Below are 9,939 nucleotides of genomic sequence, written 5' to 3'. Positions count from 1 at the left end.
AGAATCAAAAATTGCTGGCCTATTATGTAGAACTTGTTCCGTGCTTTTTGGTGGAAACTATAATTTTTTCTCAGTTTTTTTTTTGCAAAAAAATCGCAATAAAAAAATTGAATCCGAATACGAAATTAAAATGTAAGAGGGTAGAACAGTTTTTGAAATACATATATCCGAATTTCGGGTTTTTGAGTTCCGAAAAGTAATGCACTCACTTAATTGCAATTTGCTTTGGATGTAGTTGGCCAGTCTAAATTTCGTTTTGTAACTATAAGTAAAGACTATTAAATTTGCTATCAACTGCTTATTGCCAAAAAATGCCTACATATATTCCAAATACACCAACACACCAGCCAAAAACACACCTATAGCCTGCCAAAAAAAAAACGGTAAGAAGAAGAGTTGCGTTAGGTATAGAATTATACGATGCTATCAGGTCAACACTTCAGTATCATTCTGTATATTTATCAACAACCAACATAACTTGCAACTGAGCCAGACTTTTAATTAATGTTTTCCGATCCGAATATATAACTTAATTTATTCGACACTAATGCACCACTTAACCTAGACGTATCAACGGCGCCGGCAGTGAAAACCTAAAGAGATTGTGATTATTCATAAAAGTTGTAAACTTAACCGGTGCTGACTGCAACATAAAACGTAGACTTTTTACTTGATTTTTTTTCTTTATGCAAATAAAGAATTAGAAAATTTAAAGCGGCAAAGCGAAAACAAGAAATTCGATATTGGATTTACATACACATGAGTTGTTTTGTAAACAAGCGGGCACACAAGTATGTATGTATGCGTATATGTATAGGGTGATTCAATAAGAACGCATATCTTCGTAATACGGCTCTTGTTTCATGCGCTGTGTGGTAAGTGGCACCATTCTGTTGAAACCACAAATTTTCCAAGATATATCCGACTGAAATTTGGTAAGCGGGTGCCTTTTTATAATGTATCATTTGTCGAAACCGTTAAAATCATTCCACTATAACATATGGCTCCCATATAACAGATTGTTCAGATATGATATTTTTCTTTAAAGCTCCTTCATTTAGATGGCTAAAATCGAAAAATTTCGTGAGCTATTTACTAATTAATTACACTGAGAAAACCATCAATGTCGGTCCTACACAACCAATTGTTCAGATATAGCTTTCTGCTATATAACTCCTCCATGCATGTAGATAAGGTCAACAAATCTTTTCCCCTATTTTCTTATCATAAATGAAAATTTCACAGTGTAAATCAATTAGCTCCCAATGAACTTCCTTAAAATAGAAAAATGGGTTGAAGTAAAATTTTCTGATGTTCATGTGGATATGAAGTCTTCAGCATAGCCGAAAACAGTGTTATTTGTTTTTTCTTGAAGTGGTGGCAGTTTTGCTTGTCAACGTATCCGTTTAGGTGAAAATGCGGCTCATCGCTATTAATTATTGTTTTTTTTCAAGTCGGCATCAACGTTTGGATAACTTTTACGAGTTGTTCAACTGAGTAACGCTCCATGCATAAGTTTGTCAAAGCCTGTACAACCAATTGTCTGAAAAAATAAAAAAATAAAATCATTAAAATACCGCAAATAATTGCTGTCAACTATCTGCATCGCCCTTGTATCACCCTATATATATATACACAAGGCGACAAATGAAAGTTTACACTTTGTGCTACTTTGTATTCACAATTATTTTCTAGAAAAAATATTTGCATTCATTATTTATGAAATTATACTTAGTTCAATCTATCACATAAATCAAAATTTCACGCTTTATATAGGTAAAGTTCACAAAAATTCAAAAAATTATCATCATAATTTTCAACTTTTAATTCAGACTTTCTAGAAAATTTTTAAGTACGCAGTTTTGTAGCCTATTAGATTTTAGTCTGATGATGTGCAAGTTTTAACCGGCTAAAAAATCGCGTTGATTTTTGAGATTTTTTTTGCAGACTGCTTTTGCGGGTTTCATTATATAAATCTGGCGTTGATTTTGCTAACAATCTCCCGCATTGTATTTCATAAGATATTCGTGCTTATATGAAAAAAAGAAACAAAAACCGTCATCAAGAAAATCTAAAAAATCAACGGTATATTTTATCCGTTTGAAATGTGCACTTTATTAGACTAAAGTATTTCTAATTATGAATAAAAAGTTAAAAACTTTGATAAAATTTTTTTGATTTTTGGTGAATTTTATATAAAGCAACTTTGATGTATATGGTTTATATGATAGAATGAACTATATTTTCATAAATAATTAATGAAAAAAAAATTTCGAGAAAATAATTATGAATATTATATTTGAACAAAGTATATACTTTCACTTGTCACCTAGTGTATATGCCTGTCAATACATATGTATGCTGTATCAAATAATCAAATAATGCATATCTGTGCATAATAAAATGTGTAAAATGCAAGTTCGCATTAAATTACCATCGATTGTCGGATAGCTCATATTTATTGATTTACTTTGTTCAAATTCTTGACACCCGATGCGATGACATTTAATGGGTGACGAACAAATAAAAAAAAAAACAATGAAATTTGAATGTCAATGTAAAAGGTGTGGCAAATGCGGCGAAATTCCTTTAACCACTTTTTTAAATTTGATATTGGTTTTGGTTCCATGTTTTTTGTTTATTTTTATATTTACCGCTTTGGTATTACTTAACCATTTATGGACAGCTAAATTTAAAAAGAAAAAGAAAAAAGACAAGCATTTGCTTCAAATTATGCACTTAAAAGTTAACAAGAATCCGGTTGCAGCAATCACAAATGACAATTTCAGCACACTCGAGAATGTCAATTTCAAACGCAATTACATAAAGTGCTTCAGCATATAATTCTAAAGAGTAAAAAAGGAGGGAATTTTTTTTTTTAGCAAAATGCAATTGTAATTTTTATTTAACGTGAGTTTATATTTTTTGTCGTTCTGTGCTTATTTGTATCGCTCAAAATTGCGGAACAAAGAAAGCCACTGATTTTTTTTTTACGGTTTAAGATTTAATTAATCAGCGCAAAGCAGCCTTTGCCAGCCGCCAGTGGTCGAGCTGTCACTTTTTATTTTTTGCTACCTGTTTTACATTTCAGTGAGTGTGTGTAGGTGTGCTGAGTTGTTTGTTTTTTTTTTTCAAGAAATGACCGTAGCTGACATTACCAGCACTTTATTATTGACGGGCTGCTAGGTCTTTTGGAGGCAGTTTTTTGACATGAGACATTCGGTTATTTGGCTGGAGAGGGCTTAGACCAGGTTTGTCATCGAATCCAAGGGTGGGAAAAGGTTAGATTGACTTAGGAGGGTGTTAGGAGGGCGTGTGTGGAATATTCCATACTTTTAATCGGAGACTGAATTCTCCATTGTGAGTGTCCTTTCTAAGTGAGTGTCAGGACGCGACACGTACCTATAATCGACATAGTAGCTTTAAGTCATTATTCTACTGAACCAATTACTATTTCTGATGAAGTCAAGGAGATGCAACAGTTCCACCTCCGCTACCGCGCTTAAATTGTTGAAGAAGCGTGAACCCAAGTGCTTGAGTCGCTTCGTCAGTAGACCCGGACATGGACACAGATAGTGTTCAATTGGCTCTTTCTCATCCTCATAATGGCAGCCTCTGCAGAGAGTACTTGTTGATATTCGCCACCGTTGAAGCATTGGTTCTATAGTACAGTGTCCTGTGATGGTGCAGGTAAGGACTCTTACTACAGACCTATTGAGTTTCAGCATGTCCCTTCTATTTTTCCTACTAAGCCGCGACCATAATAATTTTGCGGTCTCACAGTTTTCCCATCGTTCGTCGCGGCCACGGTGTACTCATCAATTTTCCTAACGTGACCCCTTAACGATGGTAGTACGGAGTTATCCGCTTCTTCTATTGGCATCTCTGAGCCGCATCCGGCCATCTCATCAGCCGACCACTCCCTTCAATGCTATTTCCGGGATCCCAGCGTGACGTTGATACGGCTCAGTGACGCCAGCATAGTGCGACATTTCCATACAATTCGATTTGCCTTCTGGAAATCTACTATTTACTATGTCAAAGGCTAGCCACCCAATCTACCGCGTAGATCTGCGTAGTGATGCTCAATAAATACCCCAGCGAATGTCCAGTATGCTGAAGGGCTTGCGAAAGTTATAGATTACATTTTTTACATATTCCTGAATTATTGAAAACTACGCATTTGCACAAAATCGAATACACTTTCACTTATTTACTTGCGCAATGGAAAATTACTAGGCTTATTTTAATGGCAACTGAACAGAAATAATTATTTGCAGCTTGTGATAAGCAAATGCGTACGAGTGATAAGCGTTGCGCGTAATTGCGCCCAAAGATGGGCATTTAGTGAAAATGCAAGCGATTGAGATCGAACTCATTGCAATGCGGCCTAAGAGCACGGCTGGGGCTTAAATGCCTGATGCCTAGCAACCGCAGCATTATATGCATTTATTTACGCGCAAATATTTTTCCATGAACAACACTCTGGTGCAATTCGCAAATGCAAGCGCGAAAAATAAACGAAATGATTACTTGAAAAACAGTAATAAAAAAACGCCAATTTATGTAGCCTTTGAACAGCTTTTCGTTTTTGTTTTCATGTTGCACCCATAACTAGGTGGCCGCTGGTTGCTGGCTGCTAGTTGATGGCTCATGGCTGGTGTCGTGTGGCATACCAGCGAAATGGCGAAACAGCAAAACGCTTCGAATGCCACATGCATGTAGCTACTACAGCCAGCTATTTGGCTGGGTGGCGCACCAGTCCACTGGCAATTGGCGACTTTGTCTTCGAGCGGAAAGTCGACTGGCCGATCGTTCGAGCGTTGATTGGCTGCCAAGCGTAGCATTTTCTATTTGGACTGCACGAATTAATGATGTGTGAATGCCTAAAAATAGCTACCGACAACTGTGACAGTTGCTGCAACAACAACAACAACAACAGCGTGCATATAGCTAAAAACAGCTGCAATTGCAATAACAAAGACAACATTATCATGGAGCGACTGGGGTAATAAAGTTGCAAATACATTTTTATGTAAAAAAAGAACAACTAAAAGCAGCGTCCGAGCATTGCATTATTGCGCCGATGGAATGATGGCTGTTAGAGATCTCACATCAGTAGCCTCAGAGGACGATTGAAGAGTGTTGGCAGCAATGTTGCATGGTAGGTGGCTATCCGGTCAGCTATGCAGCTGAGTAGTCAATTAATCTCTAGTAATTGCTCTAGCTAACTGTCAGGCATTTGATAATTCCATTTGTTGCACGTTCTGTATTCTATGTAAATAGCAGCCAGCACTTTTTGCATTTGCCTACTATTTGCCAGCCAGACATCAAATATTCAGCCTGCGCATCAGTCACCCCCAGCTACGTACTCGTATAAGAAAATCATCCATATCATGTTATAACAAGGCCAGGACCGGCTTTAGGGCGGGGCGGTAGGGGCAGTTGCCCTGGGCGCCAAATTGAGGGGGGCGCCAAATTGAGGGGGGCGCAAAGTTCTTAGATTACGTTTAATTTTTAGTGCATAAAATTTTCGAATGTGAATTTTCTCCATCGTCGGGTGGGGAACTGACTAATCTTCTACTCGAAACTCTCGAAAACAAAAACATTAATATCAGTTATTTACAAAACAAAGGAGATCAAGCCGGGGTTCTCGAACTAAATGCGAGAGTACCATTTATACAATGGGAATGACATACCTTGAATTTGGTGTTCTTCATCCAGAACATGTATAACTTTTTTTGGTGTAGTTCAACGCATTTACTTTCTATTCTGAGCATCTACCCAGAGGTGGACAAATTTCAAAAATCATGTCCAAAATCCCACCGTCAAACCATTATGCACAAGTCGTTGGAAAAACAGACTGGACAAGGTTAAAGTCATTAAATATCAGGCGAAAGAAATTTAGGAAAAATTTCTTTACCTCTGATCTGAAATATCCTGCTATCCTACATGAAGCCAAATGCTTGGCTGACAAAATGATGCGATTTGAATTTCTCAATTCTCTGACTGTTTCGTATGACACCCATTCCAGGTCAATCTCACGAGTAAATCAATGCAGAGTACAACCATGGACTGCGCTGCAGCCACTGCGTCGATGGGGAATTACGCTGCATTTCTATCCACCTACAGAAATAAGAGCTTTGTATTTGCGGAAACATACGCATATCTGGCACAAAAACGAAGCATTCTAAACGAATTCAAAGGGCGCTTCGTTGCACTTACGCCCCGGGCGGCATTGCTTCTAAAGCCGGCCCTGAACAAGGCATTAACTTATTTTTAATACACAGTCCAGTTGCTTTCGCTCTACACCTATGGTGGTGGTGGTGGTGGCTCAACTGTGTAGCAATAATTCCAACGGCGCGCACTGTCAGCAACAGATAAACATTGCCTTCGAATATCATTTTGCATTGTTATTGTACATATGAATTGATAAACTTTGACATGTTTACTCGCACTAATGATGCGTTGGAAAAGTGTGAAAATTTTCCATAAAGATGTACGTTGTACGAAATGCGGTTGGTAAACAAGAGGAATGACTACAAATAATAGGAATATTTATGGAAAGATGTAAGCATGTATTTGTAGACTGCAGGGATCTGCTTTCATATTATTTTCATATGTGTTGTAAAGTCTAGGACTTCCTACCAGTGGCGTAGGAAGGGGGATTGGCGTGTCTAGAGGCGCAAAAACCTCCTTCGTTAATGAACTATTTTATACTTTTAATTTATACATTTTTTCAGACTTACTACAAAATGTCTTTATATAAGTATTTAAGACTAGCTTTTTCCGCAGCTCTGCCTGCATCAGGTTTGGTTTAACGTTACGATTTTAAATGTAACAAAAAAGGAAATAAATTATACCTATCGCCGAAAATAATAAGTTTTGTTTAAGAAAGTTGCTTGAAATAATGTTCATTTGTTGAATACCGCCAAAAAGATGTAAGCTACATTTTTTCAAAATTGTGTTTTAATGCAGAAATGTACCTTGCTGCTCTAGGAACATTTCCGCATCAAAAATCAAATTTTGAAAAGAAAAATGTTCCTAACGCTTTTTTGGCGATTAGGCTTCTACCCTGTATCTTAGCTACAATTTTCGCTTATCGTTATAAATTTGCATCATCCCCCCTCCCAAAATTCTGACTACACCACTGCTCCCTACTGAAATATACGGGCATATCATCTCACTTCAGTGTTTACCACTTATTTATTTATTCCGAACCTGTAAATAAAAGTTATTTTTAGATTTTGAAATAAAAGAGACACGACTTTTAAAAACTTTATATTTACTGGTTTGAGAAGGAAATACTGATTATTTTTTTGGCATTCATAGCAAAAGCGAATTTTTTCGAAATTCTTATTTGGTAAAGTTCCGAAATCTATATTCGTCACCACCATGGCAAATATTAAATTATGCAAACGAATATGAAAGCTTAGGGCTTGTAAAAATAAAATTATAATATTCTTAGTGAGACAAACAGCCATTTTTTCAGCATTTTTTCCTAAGCACTTAGCATTTTCCTAAAATAATTTTAGTCGTAAGTTGAACCTTTTCCATCATATCAATATTAAATAAGGAGAAATTGCTTCTTGAAATGTATGTATTAGGGTGATTTACTCGGTTTTTCCAAACCGGTTTCCACCGTTTTTTGTTTTTTAATCAGCCTTTCATTTTCCCCGAACCGGTTCTCTTTTTACTTTTGGTTTCCATGGTTTTACTATGAGCGGATGACCAATTTCGGGTGAATTTTTTTTCAGGCGAAACTCAGGTTAAGGCAGAATGTTTAAAGGCGGTTTTTTATAATCTTGATATTTCGAATATCGAATTAACTGAATTTTTTGATTGAACAAACCAGTTTTTCATTTCATGAAAATTTTGATCTTTCAATAAAAGCTTTGAACTTTTCTAACTTTTCCAGGCTTTTCCAGTTTAAGGGAAACCCCTGAATAGTTTTAAAATTACATCCTAGGTTAGTTGGGGATGAACAGTACATCATATTTGATTGCAATAACTGAATGATTAGCGCTTAAACGTTTTCTGCGTGTTTGGCCGAGCTTATCCACCAAGGTGTGTTCTGCTTCTTGACGTTGGGACACAAATCGAGTGATATACACTTTTACACCACCTCTGAAAAAGCTTTTTATGCCAGCTTTTTTTTTACACCCGGAGGTTTGTTTTTGTCTGTCGAGAGACGACTGCTGAATCATGGACCACCCGAGTAGCAATAGGCACATCTAAGCACTCGACTACGACGGCAAAAGCACTCGCCGCGGCCGTCCGCGTTTGCGCGCCATCCCTGAAAACCCATTGAAGGCTAAAAAACGGTAACGATTTACCCTTAATTTCCAATAATTTGCTTTTCAGTTATTGGCAAAAATACCGTTCGATTTGATGCGTATACTTTACAAGGGAATTTAAGGCAGAACTACACTGTATGCAAAAATAGAGGGCAATTCGTTTAAAATACGTCCCCTTTTAGCAAATGTATGCCTGTATACATAACTGGAATGTTTCAGTAAAATAAAGCCACAGAAAGCACTACTCACGTGCTTTATTTCCTTTTTTATGAAATAAATCAAGCGGGCGTTATTTCTTTTTCTTTGGGAAATAAAGCCCACGGCTATTATTGCTCTTTCGCAAAGGAAATATAGTCCGCGGGCTTTATTGCCTTTTACTGGTGGGAGCTATTTCCCCTTCGAAATGTAAATAACGCCAATGGGCTTTATTTCTCTTTTTTGGGAAATATAGCCCATGCGCGTTATTTTCGGGGGCCTTATTGAACTCCACCAATTTAACTGTATGAAAATTATGAAAAATAAAACCGGTTTATCCGGTGGTTTCTTAATTTCACAATAAGGAACCGGGTTTTTTCCACTTGAAATTTTTCTAATAAATCGAAACCCGGTTTTGGAAAAAAATGAATATTCGAATACTCTAATAGGCAGTCTAGTTAAATGCGCATCAACTTCATAAAATTCTAATTCTACTCAGTTCTCCAGTGTAATAAAAGCACTCGCCAAACATTCCAGCCAGCAGCACGTTAAGTTTTTGTAAATTTTCAGTATTCTGAAACTTACTGAAAACGTGTTCAATTTTGATAAATTTTTCGTATCCGGATTAAAATAATTGTTCAATCTGAACATTTGACAATATGCATACGTATTGGGCAGTAGTTGAGTTTAATAGCTTTCGCGAAGTCCCGGGTTCGAATGTCTTCAGTCGCAATAAAAAGATTGGTTATTTATAGTTTTATTTTTTTCTGAACTATGAAAAAGCATCTGTGAAGTGCAGAAACAAGGCGTATTCAGACTGATTTTAGAAAAGCATCCCAAATCGTAACCGTTTCAGAACCATTTTCTGTACTTTTCTGGCGCACATTGTAGTGGGGAGATGTATCGTCGAAATATCCGAAAATTGAAACGGAAAACACAGAAAAATTCGCATTTTATACACTTTTCCCTTCCGTTTCGGATTAATTTTCGGATGTTTTGCTGGCTGGGATGCACACACATGTAACACTGGATCACAAATTTTAATTTTGATTTTGTTCTCCAGACGCCATTATCCAATTTGTGTGTAACGGGTGATTTTTTTGAGGTTAGGATTTTCATGCATTAGTATTTGACAGATCACGTGGGATTTCAGACATGGTGTCAAAGAGAAAGATGCTCAGTATGCTTTGACATTTCATCATGAACTGCCCATGCATCCCGAAAAATGCACTGTTTGGTGTGGTTTGTACGCTGGTGGAATCATTGGACCGTATTTTTTCAAAGATGCTGTTGGACGCAACGTTACGGTGAATGGCGATCGCTATCGTTCGATGCTAACAAACTTTTTGTTGCCAAAAATGGAAGAACTGAACTTGGTTGACATGTGGTTTCAACAAGATGGCGCTACATGCCACACAGCTCGCGATTCTATGGCCATTTTGAGGGA

The 9,939-nt window shown here is 36.9% G+C and overlaps 1 protein-coding gene and 1 long non-coding RNA gene across 12 annotated transcripts in view; one reads left to right on the top strand and one right to left on the bottom strand.

Annotated features, from left to right (window-relative positions):
• The window catches only part of LOC118745751 (TLD domain-containing protein 2), a 321,509-nt gene that overhangs the window by 29,489 nt on the left and 282,081 nt on the right, over positions 1-9,939 (top strand). The gene's annotated exons all lie outside the window — the stretch shown is intronic.
• The window catches only part of LOC118745812, a 9,793-nt gene continuing 1,212 nt past the window's right edge, over positions 1,359-9,939 (bottom strand). The window contains exon 3 of the long non-coding RNA XR_004993712.1: positions 1,359-1,543. This is a non-coding gene — a long non-coding RNA (uncharacterized LOC118745812). The remainder of the gene's footprint in view (positions 1,544-9,939) is intronic.

This window comes from Rhagoletis pomonella, unplaced genomic scaffold, assembly GCF_013731165.1.
Source record: "Rhagoletis pomonella isolate Grant_MI unplaced genomic scaffold, Rhpom_1.0 Rhpom_scaffold_00001, whole genome shotgun sequence".
In the NCBI taxonomy this organism is placed as follows: Eukaryota; Metazoa; Arthropoda; class Insecta; order Diptera; family Tephritidae; genus Rhagoletis; species Rhagoletis pomonella.
This window is presented reverse-complemented; position numbering and strand designations above follow the sequence as displayed.